Below are 25,528 nucleotides of genomic sequence, written 5' to 3'. Positions count from 1 at the left end.
TAATATTTAATTTTCAATGTAAGTCATAATTGCAATCCATATTGCAATTGTATATGCATCTATAATTAAAGTAGTGTATCGTTACCATGGAATACCTCCAAAAAAACTCACGCGCGGTGCGAATACCATTTATAACAAATATCTTTGTACATACTAGACTTACAGAAAACGTGAATTTGATGTAAAACTTTTCTTCTACAAATTTGGTTCGGGAAATTTTTCTAATAGAGATGTCTGATCAGTTTCACGTATTGAATGTCAAATCACAAAATTCTTACAAAAGAAAAAAAAGGCAAAGTGCCTCCATTTTAGGCTAAGCGTCTTGGGCTATATCTCCTTAACCGTGCACATTAGACCAAAAATGGTTGCACTTTTATTGTAGATAATAAAATTTACTATCTTTTTTTAGGTTTTTTTTTATATCACTAACTGTTTATGCCTTATGCGACTATGATCATTTAATTCTTGGCTATTTGATCGATAGCTCTTCTAATATTTGCTTAAACAATAAAATGATAAAAACTGTACTTTTAAATCTACAAATTTCTTACAACTCTTACTTTAAACTTTTTTTCTAAACTAAATATTAGACCTAAGGCATGCAGTTGAAGTTACGACTATGATTGTCATCAGAATGCATTACATTACGCTCAGCCTTAGTAATAACACCCTTTCTTTCGCTTCAAATATGTTTTAAATATGATGGAAATGACTCTTCGTGGAATAAATATCCATTTTGATCCAATAGTCTCAAGTTCTTAATTTCAATTAGATTTCATCCTATTTTAATGTGTGTTTATTATATTATTTTTGCGTTATTGGGCGATGATATTTGGCTATACGTAATTTATAATAGATTATCAATATTACTAATCTTAAACAATTTGGTAACAACTTAATAGTTTGGTATTTAATACGAAAAAGTCGAGAATTTGATTAGGATGCTTCTCGTCTCAATTACTAGAATCCCTAGAAAAAGTTTCTAGCCAACTTCAATAATTCTCGTTCACATTTACTTCCAAATATAACGATTAATTCTTTTTTCTTACATCCGATTGCGGTTAATGTGAATACAAATCTGAAAGTGCTTGATGAATAAATTTAAGATTAAAAAAACGCCGAGAATTTGACATATAGAGATTGATGGTTTGTCTTGCCATAAAATAAGTAAGAATCCTGATGCTATTTAACAGTTTTGGAGCAAACCAGAATAGTTTTGAGAGGGATTCTGACAAGTAATACATATGGCGACCATATTAGAGTCTCGACCCATTATTTAGGCTAAATACCAATTTATAACTTGTACAAAAATATTTATGCTAAACTGTTTTTGTAATATATCACTCTTTTAATGTGAGTTTTAAAAGAAAAGGCAACCTTGTGTATACACAATCTTCCCTAACTAATAAACTATTAAATTCAAAATTGAGAATGAGTATAACAAAAATTATAATTTAATTACCGTGTGGATCAGATGTTCTTAGATCATTTGTCGTAGATTATCCTCGAATCAATGGATTTGGCACTATTGAAGAGACTTAATTCATAAATTATAACTTATAAAACTTTTCTTTTCAATTTTGAGGCTTCATAAACTTACTTTCTATCAGAAGTTTATGGTTAAGTATTTATTAGTGGATAAACAACCCAGTAAGTAGACTTTATTTAATATGGGATACTTACTGACACATTAGCTAGAATTATTATTTATTGACAATGCCCTTCAACTACAGTTTTTATTTATGTATCAAAATTTTTATGCATGTATGCAACAAGTCGTATTACCATTTTCTCTATTATCGGACGATTCATTAATCAAACATATTTGTGCAAACAATGTTTAAAATTTTCAACAAAATTTTTTTCCTTTTTCGTATGGCGTATGTAGCGGGTTTAAGTTTTAAAGAAGACAGTTACAAGTTTTTGAAAACGTTGTTTCTTAAGTTAAAAAAAAAAAAATTTTTTCTACCAAATTGCATATGCATGAGATTGTTTTTTAATTTCTTAACAAAATATGAAAATATCATATTACCGTATAATTAAAAAATGTGAAATTAAAATCATCCCAAAAATATGGATTATTTAAGCATTTTAAATTAGTAATAAGACGTAATTTGACGTCATATCGAATATTTGCGGTACGAAATTCCGGATTTTATCTTGATTGTTTTTATTTTTATTCGAAAAATAATTTTTCGCCAATTTTTGTTACATGAATGAGATTTTATTAAATCAGAAACTAAAGCATGCATATTCCCCATTCTAGGCAAATTTTTGAAAATTTTTCCGTAATTATTCTTTAAAGTTGAGATAGTATAAAATTTTAATTGTACGTATTACAAATACAATAAATTATTAAAAATCGATACCTATTTTATAAAAAATTTTTCGGAAAAATCGTGTAGTTTACAATCAGTTGTCAAGTGTTTTTAATCTACATAACACAGAATTTAATGTTTATTTTGCAATAAATATTCAATGAATTTAAATATAAAAGTCATATCAAACGAAACCTCTTGATAAATAATCCATTTGTGAAACACTTTATTTCATTGTTAATTTATTATACAATATGTACAGGATGCCAAAAATTATATTCAATGTACTAGAGAAGAGTGGTGTACGCATGAACAGCGGCCTATTGCGAACAGTGGAGTTTTGGGGTTTATAACATGTCATTATTTTTATTCGTTGTGTGCGTAGTCATGGTAGAGACAATAAAATCGATGCCAGCGCTTTAAGTGAAAAATTTTGGAGTTAAAGGGGGCTGTTATGACTAATTTGCAATTCTTTACATGTTAATGTAATAGAAATGTCAAATTAAAATTATTGAAAAACACGAATTTATTAAACTTAATGCATTAAAAATTGTGAAAATAATAAATCAAATTGCACAAATATTATTTTTCAAATGTAAATTATCATAATTATTTATTTAAATTTGTGAGACAATAATATTAAATTTTAAATGTAAGTCTTAATTGCAATCCATACAATTATATATGCATCCATACAATTCTATAATTAAAGTAGTGTATCGTTACCATGGAAACGAAACTCACGCACGGAGCGAATAGGAAAACATTAATTTCAATAATTTAAATGTAACAAAAACACTTAAAATCAACATATCTACAATAAATAATATCGTATATTTTGTAATATATTGATATGTTTTCAATTTTAACGATAAAAGTCAGTCATGTTGGAGCTGCGTAATTTAAGTGAATTACCAGATAAGAAAAAATTAAAATACAATTGTTACTAAAAAATTCCTTAAATTAATATAACAATCGTCACGTACATAAAACTTAAAAAAATATGAGAAATAAATAAATTACTATACAAAAATTGTAGGGAATGACTCGGGAACAAACACCGAGTTCGATAAACGTTTTGCATTTATGAATGCAGTGAGTCAACGATTAGATGTTATGTAAAATATTCAAAATTATATGATAATAATTGATAAAATTTTGTCAAAATTAATAATTAAAACGAGTAATTAGGATTTTATAGACAACTTAAAAAATATTCGATAAAAATATTAACATAAAAAATTATTCGAGTTTTTGGAAAGCTAGATCAGAAGCTTAAAAAACCGTGGTCTTAGCAACGAGTTTTATTTTTATTTATCATTTATTTTAATTTTTTAGAGTTGTTATATTAAGGCTTTGAAACCAAACCAATACTGTTTTGTTGTTATAGGTAAGCTGTTAATTTATTTAGAGTTACATATTTTTGCACGCTTATTGGAGCTGCAAATAATCCATTCTGCATTACGTCTACATTTGGGTAGTAGTTTTGTTAAACGTTGAACAATTCATTTATTTTTTTCATTTCAAGATAAAAGGTCAAATGCTAAAAAAAATATATCTTAATATATATATTTCTTGTGTGTGTGTGTATGTAATTGAACTCCTCCTAGACGGCTGGACCGATTTTGATGAAATTTTTTGTGTGTGTTCGTGGAGATTCGAGAATGGTTTAGATTTACAATTTGGTCCAGTACAACTGTTTTTGAGGGCTCCGTACCAAAAAAATGAAATTTCATTAAATGGTGGGAGCGCATATAAATCATATCACATTATGTATACTATGTGTACTATGTATTTTTAATAGTATTCAGGTATTGTCAATAGGCATTTATTAGAGCCATATGCGAGCGCAGCGAGCTCTACTATCAAAGGTCAGGCCAAAGGTCGAAGGTCAGGCCACTCCAATAAATAGGAGTTAAATTGGGGTTTAGCGGGATGGGTTTAGCGGACAGGCTAAACGTAGTATAGGTATTCATGAATTGGAGTTACGTTTTTACGGGACAACGTCCGTCGGGGCCGCTAGTATTTATGTAAATAAATGAGTATTTACAATATGTAAGTTCTATTATTATGAAAGTTAAAATTAATTACTACTAGTCAAGAAGTTAGTAAAACGCAGATCAGGAAGCTCAGGTAACACTTAACATTCAAATGTGGCAATAGCTTTTCTTGTTTGGATAGGAAATTCGTTAAAAACCATTTATAATTTAATATTATATATGAAATAAAAGTTAATTACAAATGTTTTATTAATAAATAGATAAATATAATCCAACTAGATTTGCTATTGTAACTGATAAAATATAAAACTACTTTTAATAAAAATTTATTGAAATTTAAAACAAGTTTAAATAAAAAAAGTATACAAAATACAAAATCAATATAGTATACTAAAATACACATAACATCGGGACTTGAATCAGGGACAGTTTCTCAATCATTCAATGAATTTAAGAATCAGTAAATTTTCACTTCATTAAGGGCCAATGTTTGAATACTATGTGCTAGATACATCTGTCACATCTTCTTTTGTATTGGAAGTGTTGGCATGTCATGTTTAGATTGAAATGATGCCTACATTTATCTTTAAACTCCACCAAAATAACACACAGCTAACGTAATAGAAATTGTAATTAATCGTCGATATAGCCAATGATTGTCCTTTATTTCAAACTAATAAACTCTAGCACTCCTTCTTAAATGATAAATATGTCTAAACGAATTAAGACACCTAGCCCAATGTCCAATAAGTAATTTGTATTTACAATTCAATATGAGTCAGTAAGTTTATTGGTAATAAAAATCAAGTGTGTAATAATTTATTATGATCCAAAGGTTTCGTAGCTGGTAAACCTTCACAGATAAGTAGAATGAGTTTTTATCAATTACATTGTTTATAAGGCGCAATGGGTCTATCGCAAAATGAGAATTTCAATCATTCTGCGATTTTACTTGGAAGGAAGATGTATGTTATGAGTTTTTATTTATATTGCAACAACGTCAATATGTTGATTTTGATTAGAAATTTGTGATGCACAGACAAGCTGCAACTGTTTACAAGGCTTTGATGACAACCTGAAACTGAAACTTAATATAATCGCAAATAATTAATTGAATTAGATAATGTACTACGAAATAAAATATGGTGGAAGCGCTGTGAAGACTAAGTAAGACATTGTAATTTTTTGTCTGTGTTTTAATTGACAATTTTTTCCCCGAAAGATTAGTAAATGTAAGTTTGGATGCAATGAAAATCAAGGTTCTAACCATTTCATGGTTAAATCCACCACAATTTTCTTTGTAATCAAATCTACTTTTATCAAACATTTAAAAAATATCTTTTTAAGTTTGATTGAACTCATAATTAAGCTGCAAAAAAAATTTATTTTGAATATGGAACCCCAAAAAATAAATTTATTTTATACTTCAATCATTTTTATTGCAATTATATTTAAAGGTCAGTAATTAGTAATGAAATATTTTTTTACGTTACCGCCCACAATATTAAACAAATTTTTATAGTAAATGATTTCATAGTTTATATTAATAATAATAATTATTCATAAAGATCGGATCTCATAAACAAATGCCTATGACTGAATTTTGTAAATATCAATTTTTATACCATAATAAGAATGACATTAAACCCTATAAAGATTCTTAAATTTTTCATAAAACTTGTCGATATACGAATCATATCGATATACGAATATTTTTTCAAATGCATCTCTTTCTACTTTAGTGATGGAATTGAATTAGCCAGTTAGTTTGTAAATCCTAAGATTGGTATTTTCTACTTATTTGGCCAACATTTTCAACATTTTAACAACTTTTTTAACCGAGAAAAACTAGCTGTTTTCACTGTTTGAAATTTATGATAAAAATTGGAAAACAATTATATTAAGGATCGTTTTACTTCTAACAGTAATAATATAAATCATTAATTCATAAAGCGAAAGTGCGCTAGATCGTCAAAATAACTTTACAAAAGAGATTTTCGTTCCCTAATAAAATGAGTTAACTAACCCCAGTACTATTCATAAAGAAATCTTAAAGTCTTACTTGAAAGTAAAGAATCAATCATTTTATAAATTAACTACATATTTTTTCATTGTTTTAGTACTTAATTCCACTGTTTAAAACTAATTACCTAGTATGGAAGTTTTTTGCCTAAATGTAAATATTTTGTATTTAAAATAATATTATGGTCATATACCTTCCAATATTCTTCATAATAATTGTTTTTTCAGTGACGAAAATCGTTAAAATGTTTTAAATAAGAATCTAATACTAGACTGACTAGGTGCTATATCAACCACCAATAGGTAAGTTATATTATCATAATTTTAGTTTTATGATTCATAAAATATAATGTAAGTAACCAATTTTAATACATAATCATAAACAATAAATCTTTAAATAACGACTAATAGTCGTTATAGTGGACTTTTTTATTTGATATTTTATGTAAATTTAGTTGGTAGCCATCATAATAATATGTAATTTATAAATTGTAAAATATTCAATTATTTGCTACCACCGATTACACGGTGGTCTAGCAGATATGGCACGCTTATTTCAAAGAAAGTTATTAGATTCTTTTATGCACGGCGTTTTTTATAATTCTACAACAAGGACAATATAATTATCTATATAACAATCAACAATAATGGAAAAATATCAATTTACAAATGACAAGTGAAGAAGAAAACATTAATTCGAATGTTTTGACCAACAGAGACGCATGTATAACATTCAAAGTAAAAATTCCTGAGAATCTTCCTTCAACGTGTGAGAATAATATTTAATAATAAAAATAAAATTATGTTATAGTCTATCACATATTAGCTCACTTTAAAATTTTCAGGTTGGTCAAGAAGCCCGTTTATATCCCAAATGTTCTTATTTCAATCGATTTCCATAACACTCAATTTCTGGCCATCTGCATCCATTTTCCCGTACAAATTTTAAATTAAGCTCTCCATGTCCTTATATTTTGTTTACAATAAGGTATCCCTGCGCTACACCTCTCCGTCCAAAGTATTTGACTCATCCTCGACACATGAACAGCCAGTCCAATTGCATTTTAACATTTTAACTGTGACTGTGATATCATTGAAGTTAGTATTATTTCGAATTATTTTTTATTTATTCTATCGGATCTTTTAATATTAAGTAGGTATGTCACATTGCATACCTCGCTGGCATGTACGAAGTCTAGTCAAATGTTTTCTTGTCTTGTGTCGAATATATAAACGCTATATAATTGACTGTAAAAAAAGACTATATGTATAAAATATACCTTTTCATTGCAATTTCTTTTTCATAGGAATAAGTTGGGCTACGTATATTTGGTATTCATTTTATCACATCGGTTAGTAATTGTTTAGTTCGAAACAAAAATAAATCATGAGTTTCACATTAAACAGGCTATTTTTCTTGATTCCCACAAAATGGAAGAAATTATTGAATATTGATCTAGTAATAACATTAAATATATTATTCTATTCCTTTCAATTCCTCTTTTTGCTTCATTAACCGAATGATGAATTGAATGAAACTAAAAAATGTTTAGAAAGACGAACGTATGCCTTTGGAAATGGCTGTAATTGTCAGCATATTATACATTTTGTCACAAACAAAGCCATGTATTTTTATCCGTATTTATCATTTTTATAGATAGGGCAAGGCTCCTTTGGATATCATATTCGATATTCATAGGTTGGTTTGGATGTATTCATGGAAGTGTCGTGATAGTTATTAAAATTAATACAGAATAGTTCACAATGAAATATGTCTTTTTTGTTAATTTTTGGAGTATGAATCGATAGAAATTAATTTTATAGGTTTTTTGCTACATGTATAGTGAAGTTGAGGTTTTATTCAGATTTTTCTCAAACTGTTGTTAACACTTTCTTGCGTCAATATATGATATATTATTAAAGTATGTTCATTCACAGACACAAAAAATAAAATGAAATTAATTTAATAAAAATAAATTAAATAATAATATTGAACAATTCAAATAAAATACAAAACATACAAGAAGTATATTATTTTATGAAATATATCGACACCTTACAACATCGAATACCAATAAAGATGAAAAATAATGAATAATCACGACTGGTTTTTTATTTTTGTATTTTTAATACCCATAACAGACAACCATATACATTATATTTGTGTACAAAGGGGGTTAAGTTTTGTACCTTGTTTTGTTTTTGTTTTTGGAATGGCTTCGTCATTTCGTTGAAGATATATATCCAATTACTGCAAAAAAGAAATTTTATTTATGGACAGATATGAGTCTCTCAAATACCTTCTGGAATTAGAACATGGATCTCACAAATATCTTGCGACCCAAAATAATGTTATTTTTGTATCGCTTCTTTCGCATGCATCCTCTGCAAGTTTAGGAGTCATTTCTTCAATTGTACTTAAAAAGGGCTTTTTCAAGTACAATTGAAGGAATGACTCCTAAATACACTAGGAAGTGAATACTAAAAATTAATAAAATATAAAAACAGTTTTCATCGATATCTGATTAAAATTTGAAATACTGAGTTTATAGCAATGATAGTGCTTTAAGGAGAACGAGCGGCAGAGAAATTTTGAATAAAATGATTGATTTTTTTTTTATATGAATTTGAAAATTTTAGGGGGCTACCCGATTATTAAAATAAATAAATGACTTTATATTGATTGATATTAAGTTATATTGAACATTAGTGTAATGGTAAAATGGTAGATGGATGATATGTTTTCCAATATTTCTCTAAAACTAGTTGGAGGAAATTAAAAAAAACAACCGTTGTGTCCGAGTAATTAAGGATGTATGAAAATTTTGTTTAATTATTTAGCTTTCGATATTTCGAAAACCAAGGCAGATGTCGAAAATTTTTATTCTTATTTTTCGTCTATATTCATGAAGTTATAACAAAAAGCAAAATCAAAGTTGAAAATAAGTTACAAAAAATTTCAACCACATACCAAAACTTGTCTTGGCGCTCGAACTAACTTAATAGAAGTCTATTTTCATTAATTTTTTTAAGGTATTAAGAAACATACATAAATATAAATTATAACAAAGGCACAACACTCTCTCCTATATATAGACACCCTATGACTTTGTTGGTATGGCCTTCGACCTTATTGAGTAAATAAACGCACTTGATATTCTTATTCTTCCAATGTTATAAGTAATATAATATTAAATCTTAGCCGATGATGTGTTTGCTTGGTGTACCTTTTGTACCGCGCAGCGCGGATTTATATGCATTATTTTATCTCAGCACATAAAGTGTGAACTACTACATAATGCTTTTTACAATTACAATATGAGAAACCAAACCATTATATCCTAGACCGTATGCGCATTGACAAACAAATTACCTTTAACCAGTCATTTGGATGATTGATAAAGGACAATTGAGTTATGAAGAGAAATGGGGTTTTTGTTGTTTCTCGTTTGTCGAATTATTGAAATCGACACTCCAGTAATAATTATTGGAACTATGTTCCTTCTCGCATGATATTTGTTTGCTGTTGGGAGTTAAAACCAGAAGAAGTGCAACAGACACCAATAAAACGACATACAAGTGACCTCGGAAACTAAAACTTTTTCAATCGAATCAGACTGCTATGAATTTTGAGAAAATGAAAAAATCTTTGTATAACTGTCAATTTGTATTTTATGTCAAAATTTTATGTTTTCTCATTTAAAATAATTGAGTTGTGAAAGTTATTAGAAATTAAAGAAAACAGATAATTTAAAGTACGTACAATGCAATTTTTATGTTGTTATAATAAATATCTTAATCAAACCAAACGTAAAGTACTCACATATTGGGTTGACTACTAAATCAGAAGAATGTCTTTTTTTAAACTGATACTACAATTATTTCATACAGTAAGAACTAAAAGTAGCTATAAAATTAAGTTATTTAAAGAACCTAACAAGTATTTGACTTCTAAAATTAATACCTTAAATTTTCAGAAAAATATCTTCTGAATAAAAAAAGTTAGCACTACACAAGAGAGATGCTACTCCTTCTCGTCTCACGGTAACACAAATTGTAGACAAAAAGATCATACAAATTTGACTTCATTGTGGGCTTACGGTCATCTATTTATTATAAATAGAATGTGTATCTGTGTATATGTTTGTTCTTTTACGAACTATTCGTGAGATTTTAACGTTTTTCAATATATTCTTTCTTTGGTTTAGTGATCTTGTTATCTTAGCAACATTATGGTTTTGTATTGGATTTTTTTAAATGTTTGAATGGTTATTTATAGAGCCAAGATGGCTCGTTGAAACATTAACAAATCTTTGGTGTACACATTTTGCATTTTGAAGAATATACGCAGAAAATTGATTTTCTTAGCTCAACAGTAAAGAATATTAAAGGGAAAACGTCCTCACCAAGAAATTTTTCGTGTAACTAGTACATTTGTGCTTGCTCAAAAAATTGTTTTTTTGTTTTATTCTTCTTTTAAAATTTTATTTTAAAGAAAAAATATTCTAGCAAGCAAGTATTTTTGAGTAAAAAAATTTGAGAAATTGTCAATATTTTAATGTATAATTATTCTCTTAATTTTCTGATTTATAACAGACAAAATATTGATCGAAGAAAGTGAGTAATTCATTTTCAATCCTAATCTCAACCAATTATCCGTATTGTTGGCACAATGCCGAAATGGAATTTCTTACAATTTTGTGGGGAGATACTCTTAATATAACCGTATACGATGTTGTTTTCTTGCTTGCTGTCCGATTATGCATTGAGTTTGTAATATTTTGTACAAGTTTGTCACGTATATAAGTCTGGATGCTCTTGTAATTGCCGAAACTACGGGATCGGATGTCCTAAAATTATCTTTCATTGACCCTTCCGTCAGTCTAAAAGTAATAAAGACAAGGAATCATCTAACAAAAATTTGTCTTTATTATTTTTAGCAGCTTTTCTATGTTCTAGGTACTAATAACTATTAAAAAAGCTCCTTTTATGTACAGATATTCGACAACTTAATGCCAAGATTGAGCAACAGATCTCCTAAATTACGAGAAGACATTACGCACAAAACAATCAATAAAATTGTATATGATTTTAAATTCCAAGTTTTTTTTATATTGATTATGGTTGAATAATTATAATCCATATCCTTGATTACCAATTTCTCTCAAACCTTGCGGAAAGTGACCTTACCAAACAAATTAAATCCTTCTCAAAATTGGCATATAAACTGATTTAAGAATACGAAAAAAATAGATAATTTTTCTATAAAGTTTCAAAATTGAATCTTCCCCAAGACTGGTAAAACTGTGGAAAAAAAGGTGAGCAAGTCTAGTTTCGTTAACAGGATACATCGCAACAGAGATGCCGCAATTTATTCCATTACATTTTATTTGAAATTTAAGTAAGAAAAACAAACTTTGGGAATGTTTGTACACCGATTTTGAATAGCGATTGACGATACACCGGACAATGCAAATGTATATTTGTGCTTACTTCAAACATTTCAGACAAAAAAAAATAAAAATACTGCGCGTTTCTCAGACAAATGCATCATCTTGGACTGCTCTGAGCGAAGATTTAGCTCAAATTAACTTTGAAGTTCAAGCTATTACGTATGGCATGTAGTAATATGATCAGTTGTAGAATGTTAATTATCAATTAATAAGCAAACAAAGTTTGTTGATACGAACCACAATCTTTGAATTAAAGAAAAAATGTAATCGATTATTTTAAACTGCTGTAGCATAACAGATTTTCCATTAAGAGTGTCTTAAATTATACCAAAAAATATTTTTTTTTAGAGCGCTCGATAATTTCACGTTTTGATTAAGTTTGTGTATTGTCTGATTATTTACTAAACAAGTAAATATAAAATTTTTTATCAATTGGCGAAAAGTAAATCATATTAGTACACGGAAAGTAGCTCGAACTGAACATTCATTTGTTTTTTTAAAGTTTCAATAATTTAGGTGCGTAGTTAAACAGTGCATAATTTTGTGCCATCTTTTTCCCCATTTTAATAAAATCAAGCTGATCAGCTAAGCAGCGATTTCTTGGTTGGTATTTGTCACACAAATTATCATAAAATACCTACTATTTTTAGTGCGAGTTATGGATCTACTTTCGAGAGTTTATTTCAAGATGACTGGATTACGGATATTCCGTTCCTTAGTAAACTTAGATGGAGAAGAAGTACGCCCAGCACCTGAGAACGGGAACCATGAGTACACGTTAGTAAGACTCTAATTTCTACCTGGCAAATTAAAATTATAGTATTTAAACATAAAACTAAATCATATTAAAGTAACAGTAACGCCATTTTTTTAAATATTAAAAAAATATCTGGTAGGCAACGGCTAAGCTGTCAGGCAATGTTAACAATATGTATACAACAAGAAATACGATAGTAATTTTCAAAATAATTGTCTTAAAATGATTTTAATATAAGCAAGTTTTTCATTTTTTTGGGAAATGCGTACTAGTAAATATAGGAATCTTTCGTAGATATCAGACTTATTTCATTCCTACTTCAATTCAACAAATATCTGTTTTAAAATTTTTCAACTTTTTTAATATTTTATTGTTTAATTTAAGTTTAATGTACAGACAATCTCAATGAGAAACTTCTGATTTACTATAAAATAAAAGAAGTATGTAGTAGTTGAATTATATCATGCCTGTTGAGATGTTATATATATATAAATTTGTTGTTGTGTTGTCCGTCATACAAATGATATAAAAACATCATTCAAATGCAAATGAAATACAATATATTTAAATTTATTGATTCGTAATTATAGACATTGACTTTTTATTAAAATCATATTTTATTATAAAATATTGTAACTTTTTTTTTTATATTTTAATTCATTCGATCACTTAATAACAGTATTAATGATATATCTTCTGCTTATAAATAACTATATGTATGTATCTTTTATATATATTTAAAATTAATCATAATAATTTTGTACTAGGTAACACATTCCAACGGGTGTTTTTTGTAGGCTATTACTTTTATCGAAAAAAAAATTGAAACTCTGCACAAGCCGCATATTCTTCAATTGTTAAAACCCAAAAACAACTCAAAAAAAAAATCTATTGATAATTTGATCCACGTTTACATCGAAATAGAACGATTTAAATTTGTTTTTCTAAAATCTGACCGCTTTTTAAGTCAATAGAAAAGCGACAGTAATTGATGCATTGTATATTATTCTAGACTAGCTGACCCGGTGAACTTCGTACCGCCTAACAGTCGTTTTTATTCTTATCCTGCTATTCGGGACACCGGGTCAGCTAGAAAAAAGAAATTTAATAAGTCAACAATTACATTATGTCAAAAAATAAAAATTTTATATGTCAATATTCAAAATATTGGCATTAATATTTATACGATACTAACGTCACTCACTTGTTTTGCTTTCCCGGAACTCCTTTACTAATACTTATACTTTATGGTATGGTATTAAATTGACTTTTAATTATTATTACGAATCTTCTGTAGGTATGGGAATATAGAAAAGTGTTGTTTTTCTGGTACTTCAAGGAATATTATAAAAAAAGAATTAGCGAAATCGGTTCAGCTGCTCTCGAGATTTACGCTTAGCAACACATTCGGCGATTCATTTTTATATTATATATCATTCGTTAGTTATTCTCGTTCATTTCACACCATGGCAAATTTCGAAAGTTTCAGGATATCAACATCGGGTAACCTAGAACCTTTGTTCATTAAAAACATTTTGAAACATTCCCACAAAGTTAATAGCTTTTTTTAAAATTCTTATTCATCACTTTTACTATTCGGCACACTAAACGCCACTCTTTCATGACACATATTTTTTCCCACTTCAACCGGAGATTGGACTAATAGTTTAATAAATCTCGAGTGAATGTCAGTAGGTGTAAAAGAATTCATCGTGGTTTTACAAGTAGTTTTTGTCACTAAGAAAGTGGGTAGTTAAGCATCATGAACTCTCAAATGAGACACCGTGTAGATACAATTTTAATACATAGAAAATTATAAAAATTATTTATAAAAATTGTAAATAAAAATATTAATAATAAATATGCTGGAAGCAAAATATAAATATATAAAGTTAGATGTAAAAAAATTATATTAATTTTAAAATATTAATAATAATGATACTTGAACTAATTTGAATTATAATATTATTTAAATTAAAAAATATTATAATCATTGAAATAAAAAAATATATGTATATGTACAATGTACAACCATGTAGATACTTAAATATTTTTTTTATTTGATTGAATTTTTTAGACATAGGTGTTATTAAATTAATAAACAAATTTTTTTTATAAGCTAATGTTTTTCAGCTGAGTGCACACATTTGTTATAAAATAATTTAAGTCAAGTTTATCTTTTTTATGTTAGATATTTTTTAAATTGAAAATTGGCAAATAACTTTCTTAGGTTTCGCTTCACTTTCATAGATTTAAGCCTCAAGTCTCTGTCATCATTAAAAATCCTTCATCTGAAGGCAATTTGAATTTTTTCAAAATGACATTCTTTTAGTATTTTTTCCCTCTTAAGAGGAAATTCGCTTAGATAACGCAGCGGTACGAGTTTCTTTTTATTAATGAATTTTTTGTGACATTGTGAAATTCTATTTTAATTGATTAAACCGCTGTATAAAATAGCTGATTATAAAATAAATAAATTCATTTAGCTACTGTTCACCGTGATTTTTATTTATTTATTTTAAAAACTGCTATTATTTTGATAAATATATTTATTAGCACAATAATGTAATTTTTCGAGGATGAAGGGCTATAAAGAGCAGTGATGTCGAATAATTTGACACTTCTTATGAATTTCCGGGCAAGCTTATAAAATTGTAAATAGTTACAAAAAAACACACACACACACACACAATGAATGTTTTGGTGTTAACAATTTTAAATATTATTTTATTGTAAAATTATTATTTCATCGTGATGGGAGAAAAACGTGACACGGAAGTTTTCTGACATCACAAACTCTTTAAATAATATTTTTACTCATAATAATAATAATAATAATAATTTCTAACTCTTCTTTATATAAATATCTTGTCAATATTTTATATAAACGTAGGTACATTAATTAGATATTTGTTATTACCTACCTACTCCTGATATAACTATAACTCAATATATAATTAATATTCATATTTTATTTTTAATAATGGGAACGTTTTGTAATAAAATATGATTATCATATAAACTGGCATTTGTAATCATTTTGATTGTCATTGTAATGTATAGAGGATAGTTGTCAAAGCCGACTATCTATCTAGATGGGTCCATCGCAATAGACTATAATTGACAGTATGAAAAATATTGTCCTATTTAGTAATATGTGAACACAGAATGAGTTTTAAATCGATTTTTCATAATCTGTGAAAAAAATGGCTTAATTAGTTAAAAAAAAAACGAAATTAATTAAAAGTTTGTTCTTGTTGTCACGTGAGAACAGCTTGAATTGGCTAAGACTTTTGTTCTAACAAACTAACAAATGAATAACTGCTGATCAGTTGTTCAAGAGACCATTTAATTACTAATACGATTAAATAATCCGAAATAGTTGTTCAAATCTAGTCAAATTAAATATATTTTGAGTTTTATTTTTGCCTAACGACAATGAAGTCTTTTACTGCCATTAAAAATTTGGAAAGTATTAGCTGTGCATGTCTTTTGCAGTGACATACAAATTATGGAACAAGTATGTTTCTTACTTCCAATTATTTACATGTGTACAAGAAGTAATTCGAATTGAAATGAGACTCAATTAGAGAGAGTGGCGACATGAGTCTCTCTTGAATGTCTCATGTCAGTTTGAATTACCTTATACTGAAAAAGTAACAGGGAATCATCTTGTTAGGTATTGTGAATGTATAGCGAAAAATATGTGTGAAAACATTCCTTTTGAAATAATTTATTTGTATACCTTTGCAGAAATATGTTTTGATTTTCCAAATTTTTCTTAAACGAAAAATAAGGACGTAAGTACGACCGACCTTAGCAAATTTCCTATATGATAGTGATGTAGAAATTGTTTAATTCTTACTACTTTCTACAATTATTTTTATTTTATATTTTTGATTTATATTGTATAAATATTAATAATTGTATAGAAAATTACGTTCCTCGGGTATTGTTATGGGAACGATATCAGAGATGCAATTCTGTATCTCGATACAAGTTCAAAATTCTAGCAAAATCCGATTTTCAAAATATTTTAATATTTAACCGATGTTGGCATAGGCACTTTCAATTAAACATTTTGATGAAAATGGACTTCAGAATAAATTCGCAGTGTAAGTAAAACAAAAATTTACGAAGAATTTTGAAAGGGTCTGACAAAACCTAATTGTATGGAGTATCATATAACAGGTCTTTAGAACAAAATTATAAGAATGTTAGTTAGTTCTATGAATTCTATAATTATAGAATTCACAGGCTTCCAAAAGCAGAAAAAAAACAGGGATGCCTTTAAATAGAACTACAATAAGAGGCTTGAAATTGAATTTTAGCAGGCATTGAATAAATAGAAAAATATTAAGAAACTATAGTAACCTACAATATTACTGTTCAAATGTATGAATGAAAAATCTATAAAAGCTCCCTATTATACGCCCATACTGTTTATTTAAAAATTTAAGCCTGCTTAAGATTGCCACACTATTAGTGATTTTCCCAATAGTTGATTGCGTAGTTTAAATTATTTGTTACAGGCTTAAAATCTTTGCATTGTTAACGGATTTTAATAGCTCAAGGAAATTCAACTTTTGTGTAGAAATTGTACGAAATACCTTAGGAACCTTACTGTATAAGTATCCCGGCACACCAGTCTATACAAAACTCAACTGAATTAAACCGAATAACAGGTTCTCCAAAGTTGTTTACAGGACTAAAAACTGTACGAATATTTCAATCAAAACTGATGTTATACGCCTCATAAACAATGTAATTATTTACCATTATCAACTCAATAAAGTTTAATGATGTTTCAAAAATATTCTTTCGTAAATTTTTCCCTTCAGCCATCAATGATAAAATAATATCTTACAATTCGTATTTAAAGACCGTGAGCCCAGGTTATTGATATATTTACAACTTACAGCCCATAATGAAGTGGAATTTCCATATTCTTTTGTGTTAATAAGGGTTAATAATCAAAAAGATTTTTTCAACATGCTGAGCATTTTTAAAGTTTTTGCCATTTTTTGCACCCATTTTAAAAAATCTTCTTTTGACGTATGAGGCATACAAACAGTCGTAAACAAAACCCTCGATTTCTATAAATTCAACATTTGAGTCGGAGTTAAACTCAATCCTAATATCAGTCTTCAAAAAACAAAAAATATCATCAAAATTTCTCTACATTATGGACTTACGGTCAATTATATTTATATCTGAAAAAAATATCCGTTTAAAATCACCATCTACAAGAACATAATTTATATTATAAAATTGTAATTGGCGATCGATATTGCAAAGCGTTTAAAATGCTTTTAAAAGGATTCTTTAATATTTAATTCGTCTCTTTTTTTGTAGTTCATATCTTTCAACCAGTAACTAAAGTGCTTGCCGCAGTAGTAGTAATTTTATTGAATAAAAATTATGAAATATATTCAATAATTTCAATTGCGAATTCAAAAATTTTTCTTTAAAGGAAGCAATATTGCTTATTTTTTATAAGGATCTTGTCAGTAATTAATAATGCCTCAAACGGTCAAAATAAATTTGTTTGTGAGTGATTTCAATAAGAGTTAGTTTTCGAAATATTTTCTGAAATATTAGCAATTTTAACGTTTAAATTCTTAAAGACTACATCCTTTTTTTCAACCCAAAAATAACTTGGAGTTTAGCAATCGAATTAAACTATATTTTCTCAACTTACTTAATTTACTTATATCAATATTTCAGAACTAAATTTTTTAAATCCTGTTTTAAGTTTCCTCACAATGTTACAGAGATAATTCGGAAATATTTAAGGGATTTCTTTTAGTGTGTTATCTCTGCCCCGTATACAAAACTTTTATAAGAAACAACCACAAACATCTGTATGTACATACGATTAATAGTGAATGATGGCTGAAAAAATTGGTTACTTAAGATTCTCTGATTCGTGAATTTAACATTGATATTTAAATAGAATATACATGATATCTGAGAATAATTTTTAAAACTACAAATTTTGGAACGAGCCCTGAGTTCGAATACCAGATTATACCTAAGGGAAACTTAAATTTCCATATGTTTGTAGTGTTGCACACGACTGCTGGTCATGTCTAAAAATGAATTATTTTGTTGAAATTCTAACGAATAGCTACTTGATGTGGGAGTTTTCCACAGAGACTTTTCAGGAAGGCAGAAACTATTACTAAACTAGCATGAAAAGTAGCTGCACAAAGTAGATACGCTTGTGGAGATTATAAATGTTCCGAGGATATTATATCCTGTCATCAAGTCTCCATCGAGGTGCACAAGTGCATCCTGATTGTAAATCAGCTCAAAAAAGCCGAAGGAAAACAAAAACTCATAGTTTCGCGATCTCGATGATTGAAAGCTCGTTCTAATTCAGTTTTAGTGTTCACAAATAACATTGTGTTGTCCAAAAAGTAGAAACTGAGAACATAACAGGCTTTTTGAGTGCCATGTACTTTATGTGTAGCATCCTCGGAAAACCACTGGAACTAAATTTTTTGACTATAATTTTTCTAGTTGAACGAAAAAAATGAAGTTATAAGTTTGGACTCTCATTTTTGAAAATTGTGGTTGCTTCGCATTATAGTCTGAATATAGAAGTATTAAGTTAGACGTTGATCGAAACAAATTAAGATTCTATATGAGTGATATTGTGATGGTTATTTGATTCTGTTCTCGTAAGTTCAGTTGATATTCTTTACATGGCGCCTACAGCTACAATTAAACTCATAGTTGAACATCGTACACGTCTGATATTATTGATCATATCAGTAAAACCAATCACTCATATTAAATATTCAACATTATATATTTATGTGTAGATATATTTTTATTTATATATTAATAAAATATTATTTAAATGCTTCTTAATAATTATTGTTGCGTTAAAATATTGAAAATAAGTTTTATATATTTATGAAATTATAGAATTTTTTTGTTTTTATCTTGAAGGTTATCAAAATTTATTACCATTTTAATAGGAATGTATCTTCAATTTTCATGGAATTGAAGAGTTAATATCCAAGGACAAGTTGTTTTAAATTTGTGGAAATCAAAACGGTGTGAAAGTGATCTGATATCTGCGTAAATAACATTTTCTCCCCTCCGGGCGGAAAGTGTCAACTTTCATCCCGCTGTGTTTAATGAAGTTGTCGCTTTCCGCCATCGTCGAGCAGAAAAATAGATCTCAGAATACAATGAACTTGAGATCTGAGACAATCTTTACTTTTGCTTCTTATATGTGTAATATACTCTTGTCTTGATGGGAAATGCGGTCTGCCTAGACATAAACAAAGTAATTTAATCCCATTTTGCCGATATTAAAGACCACGTAGAACATAACTAAGAGCCTTGTAAGAATTTTAAACTGAGTAACAAAGAAACAAAATTTGACAGATAAACTTCGAAAAGTTATTTCTTCCTGTTTCTCGCATTTTGGGAATTAAATTTCGAAGAGAAAATAAAAATATAGAATTCTTTGTTGAGTATCTCATTAAGATAGGATGTCGTCTTACAGAGCTCAGAAATCTAAAACAAGGAAGTATCCGCCTGTGGTTGTTGAAGAAATTATTTTGAATGCAAAACCTTTTTCAAGTCAATGTTGTAAAATATATTTTCAATGTCTCTTTCGTTAAAATTTGAAAATGTGCGAGAATCCATGACAAGATCTTACAATTAAAATCGATTGATAAACATAAAAGATATAAGCAATTAAATAATTTTTTAATCTCATTCTTGCAACTTTAGCTATGTAGTCTGTAAGGCAATTGCAGGCTATGACGTCGCCAAGTGTTATTTTCTTTTCTTTCTATTTGTACATTTAATTTCTTCATACTTTCGTAGTTAATCATGTTATCCAAAAATTGATCTCACACGATCGATTTTTTGGCTCGAAAACCGAACGTCTTCGATATATGATAAAGTAACCCATTGGGTACCAGTGCTTAGTTTTTACCCGACGTTTTTCTTATAATTGAGGATTTTATGTGAAATCCGATTATCTATTTTAAATTAAATAATAAATCGATAATCTAAACAAAAACTTGCAGTTTTATAACTCGGTTAAGTGTAAAAAATAAAAGGATTCAAAAATCACAAAGTTTGTAAGGATATTTGACATTTTTATTTTAGTATTTTAGTAGATAGGATTACCATACTAATATTTTTCTAAGCGTTTTTCTGAATGGTAACCTAAAACTAAAATCATTTTACGTTTTGCTAAGCCCAAATTGATACAATATTTTTAATTAATTATAGAGGCTATCTTGTTCTTCTTTTCATTGTACCACATTTCCTAAATGGTACCAATACAGAGTTACTGAAAGCGTACATTTTTATTTCATAAAAATAGTGTTTATTTTGATTCTTGATTTTTTTTTAGTGTAATTTTTTTCAAATAAATAATTAAGTAATAATTTACTTTTGTATATTATCCACAAAACTGAGTTTGCTTTGGAAGGCAACAAGGGAATTTAATATAATATCGGAGTACCATTTAGTCGGAAACGGATGAAACCGTCTGTGAAACCGATTGCTAAAAATTGAATTTTTCATGAATTATAATAATAAGCTGAAATATTAATAATTTAAAGCTTAGATTGAGAACGTATAGGCAAATCAACTATTACGTAATGACACTGTAATAACTGTCTGTTTAAAGTTATGGTTATCCTATGGTTACCCTTAACTACTTTGTATAATTTTTAAACGACCATTTTTATTAGAATTATTTTTCTGTTTTGCACAAAGCTAGTTTTGCAAGCGGTTTATTGTTGGAATTATTTTACAAAAGTCTGTTGCTATTTTCAACTTAACACACCCATTTAACCTTACATCCAAAAAGATAAGATATAAGATTGTATCATAAAAATTCAATTAATTATCTTCTTAGATAGTGACATGAATTTATTTATAAATATTTGTTTCCAAATAAAATAATAATATTTTTTAAAGGTTGAGAATATACAAACATATATTCATATATATATTTTTTTATTATTATTATTTTAAATTATACTAGTTAATATTATTTATTTGCGTGTATTGGGGCAGAACCAATTACATTAATGATTTATGATTGTAAAGTAAAAGATGTGTCCGTAGTATTTCTTATATAGTTCTTCTATCTACAATAATACATTCCTATATGGTTTTGTTGTATTATTATTATAAGTTGTTTGTTAGTAGTAAGTGTATTGTATTGGTTACCAATATGAGAAAAATACAATAACAACATAACACACTGATAAACAAATTGTTATTAATAAAAAATAAATAAATAAATAAAAAATAATGTTAAATAGCAATATTTTATTTATACAATTGTAAAATATCAAACCAATATATGCAGTAATATTCGCATATATGTTTATAATAAGATATTGTATTATATTTGTTGTTTATCTAAAGAATCACTTTGGCTTACACGAAATATTCAACTAAAACTTTATTATGCTGGATCACTCACGCTCTGGTGGACTTTTACAGGAACACATGTACAAGTGCTCTATGTAGGCTAGACTTGACAATTGACTCGACTCATTTTTACCTGCGGACTACCCTAAAATATACTTGAATGTGTTTGTAAGTAAATTTTTTAGCTGAGTACCTACACCTTGTGATAACCTGATGAAGTATGTATGATGAGAAATTTAATTTCCAAATTTCATTATCGGAGTGTAAAAGCCGTAAATATTTTTTTAAATTTTGAAATTTGTATCTATTAGCCAATCATTTTCACTATTTTTTCACAAGGCTTTCGCTTTGAATGCGGCCGAAAATATTATGTTTTGTCTTAATAAAAGATACATTTTCCTGAGAGCGTCCAATACAATAAAAGAAGTTCTTGGTTAGCGTGGAATAACGGTAATTCTAAATGAGGTCTTCTGATAAGAGCATTAATTTCTGCCCCAGAAATATGTATATAACATTGAAAAGAGGGATGTCATAAAATAATAATGGATAAACTAAAGAAAACAGAATTCACTGCTTACAAGACCAATAGTTTTTCGGTAGTTATGTCAATGAGGCGTGTGTTGAGCCTTAAGTTGTATAATCTGCCTATATTTTATCCATATTAATTATTAATTGAAAATATTAAGCAGGTATCAGTGATTTGGAACTGCTATAAGCTTACTATATACAAGTGTTACCTACCACCAGGTTAACTTAGGCAATTTCCAGGAGGATTACAATAAGGCCATAGGGCCCATTTTCATAACATCTTTCTGCTGATAACTTCCATCTCTTCATTTATTTTGACAGGCTTTGTACATCTGCTTCATTCATATACCATGTCCTATCCCAGTCCATCACAATTATTAATAAAATTAATTTTATGTTGTAACGACGGGAATCAAACCCGTTATCTTAGGCATACCGTGTACGAAATTCGTTTTGATTTCAACATCTGAGTTACTAAGGTTGAAATATTTTCCTCAGCTTTCCTCAAAATTGTTGTCAAAAAAACTGTATATAAAATAAATTATGATCAAAAATATAAATTCATTTATCGGTCTTTATGAATAGTTAGTAGTTAAAAATTTTACATTGTTAGTAATATTTGCCCACATTTGAGGTATATTTTTGATATCATACAATTTCAGTAACTTCATTGCACAATTCTTGATATTTTTGTATATGGATATTTCAAATTTGTCCATATAAATTGTTAATGTGACTCATATAGGACAAAATTTCCAAAATATTACAAAATGATAAAATAGTGTCCAAAAATAAGCTCGAATAACTGAACAGCAACCAGCAAACAAGTACAAAGAAGTTAAAAAAATTTAGTTCAAACACTTTTTTTTTGCCAATATGTTTGCAGTTGAATATTTATAAATTTAATGACGTGAGAAATTTAATTTAATTACTCACATATATTGTATATTCATATATATACAAATGTTATCTAGACACCACCAGTACACAGGTAGATAACATTTATAAGAAACCAGTATTAATTGTATATTTATTTTTTTTATTTTATATTTTTATATATTTATATATAGGATTCTTTATTTCCGATCCCGCCGACCATAATACAATAAATTCTTAACGCCCATTGAGCATACAAAATATATATATTCTTCATAACTTTAAGATTAGTTTTTAATTAGTTACATCTTTAATAATAATAGCATTTGTATAATACAGTAAACTCATACTTCTTTAGCAAAAATAACTATAGAAATTTATTTTTGCGATTGGAATCATTTTTGTGAATGGTAAATTTTACACTTTTTATTATGTCTAGCAAGTTGTCACTCTTATATTTTAGTCTAAAGTTTCAGTAAAATGCAATAATAAATAATAATTTCATTAGATAACACAGTTTAAAAAAATTGTATAAACAAATATTTTTAAAGGAATTTTTTCTTTTAAAAATATTCTATAAATTTCTATAAATCACTCATACATGATTGGTAAAAGCTGAAAGCGCTCAACTTAAAATGGCAAGGATGTTTCGAACCACCTCAAGCGTTTATTAAAAGTCATATATGAGTGACTTATACATATTATTATTATTTACTTTTTAGTACAATAAAAGCTTGTCCTTTAAAAATATGTATTATATAATATTTTAACTTAAAACTAAAAAAGGTACATGTATCAAATATGGCGAAAATCAGATTATACTTACCATAAAAATGTATTGCTATCCAATGTACGTATATTATTGGTATTCTTCTTGGCTTAGCCTTTAATTTGGTACTCATACTTCAAGAGAATGCATGTCAAATAGCTTGTTGGGCGGTTCATCATATTGGGTCACTTAGCTAATCGGTCGAACAATTGTTTTAAAATACAGTTGCAAATTTTGATCCGAAAAAACATGCATAAATAAACCAACAAAAAATTCAAGTAAAATTAAGGCATGCAATTAAAAGTTTTCAATTTTTCGATTCATAAACATGACAGCTGAGCATATTTAGTAAAACTTCAAAGCTTTGCTGATATTCCCTTGACTATTTGCATAGTTTTGTCTAATGTCCTTGACACAGCTGTTAATATACTCTCTCAAGGGAAAGGAAGTTACGCATTTGTTCACATAAGCCACATCTTTCATAATATTCCAAGTAAAAAGTTCAACGGTGTTAATTCCCAACCACTTGTGATCTTGTTTCGCTGACTTTTATTAAATTAATTTTTTTTCATTCGATGAAGTTATATTATATATATATATATATATATATATATATATATATATATATATATATATATATATATATATATATATATATATATATATATATATATATATATATATATATATATATATATATATGTATATATATATGCATTTATATATATATATATATATATATATATATATGTATAGATATATAAATATAATAGATATAAAGGCATCCAAGGATTTGAAACATAAAACACATTACTTGTCGGGAACTAGAGCCAGTATGACAGACAAAAACGAAAGAGGATTCCTCAACATTATTGAAAGATACCATCAAATTTAAAAATATAATTAATTATTTGCAAATAAATGTAAAACAATTCATGACATAAGAACATATTTTAGCAATGTCAACCATATAATTTCTAGTAGAGGGGGAAAGAATTGACTACTTAGCTGTAAAAATCCCATGAATCAGTCTGATTTACTATAAAAATTTTGTTTTTAAGCCTGTTCTATACACATTTTTTATTGACGTGAAATCATTCATTGATTGGCGTGAAACTTTTTTTTTAAGAATCCTCTTGAATATTCATTGGTGGAAAAAAAATTTAAAAGAAAAGATATTTTCCAGACAATAATGGTTATAGTGACACTTGAATTTCCAGCACTGCGATTATACCCTTTACTTTATCGATTTGAAATTTGGGTATGTTATAGATCATATTCTATCTTCATATTCTATCTGCCCTGGTTTTCTTTTCGAATTTTCCCAATTTTCATATTTTACTTGGAGGTACAGTGGAAATAAGAAAAAACTATCTTGGTGT

At 27.6% G+C, this 25,528-nt stretch overlaps 1 protein-coding gene across 1 annotated transcript in view; it reads right to left on the bottom strand.

The window, feature by feature from the left end:
• LOC123296089 (dachshund homolog 1-like) overlaps positions 1-25,528 on the bottom strand; it is a 305,838-nt gene that overhangs the window by 36,835 nt on the left and 243,475 nt on the right. The gene's annotated exons all lie outside the window — the stretch shown is intronic.

This window comes from Chrysoperla carnea, chromosome 3 (assembly GCF_905475395.1).
Source record: "Chrysoperla carnea chromosome 3, inChrCarn1.1, whole genome shotgun sequence".
NCBI classification, from domain to species: Eukaryota; Metazoa; Arthropoda; class Insecta; order Neuroptera; family Chrysopidae; genus Chrysoperla; species Chrysoperla carnea.
The sequence above is the reverse complement of the archived record's forward strand: the minus strand, read 5'-3'. Positions and strand labels throughout refer to the sequence as shown.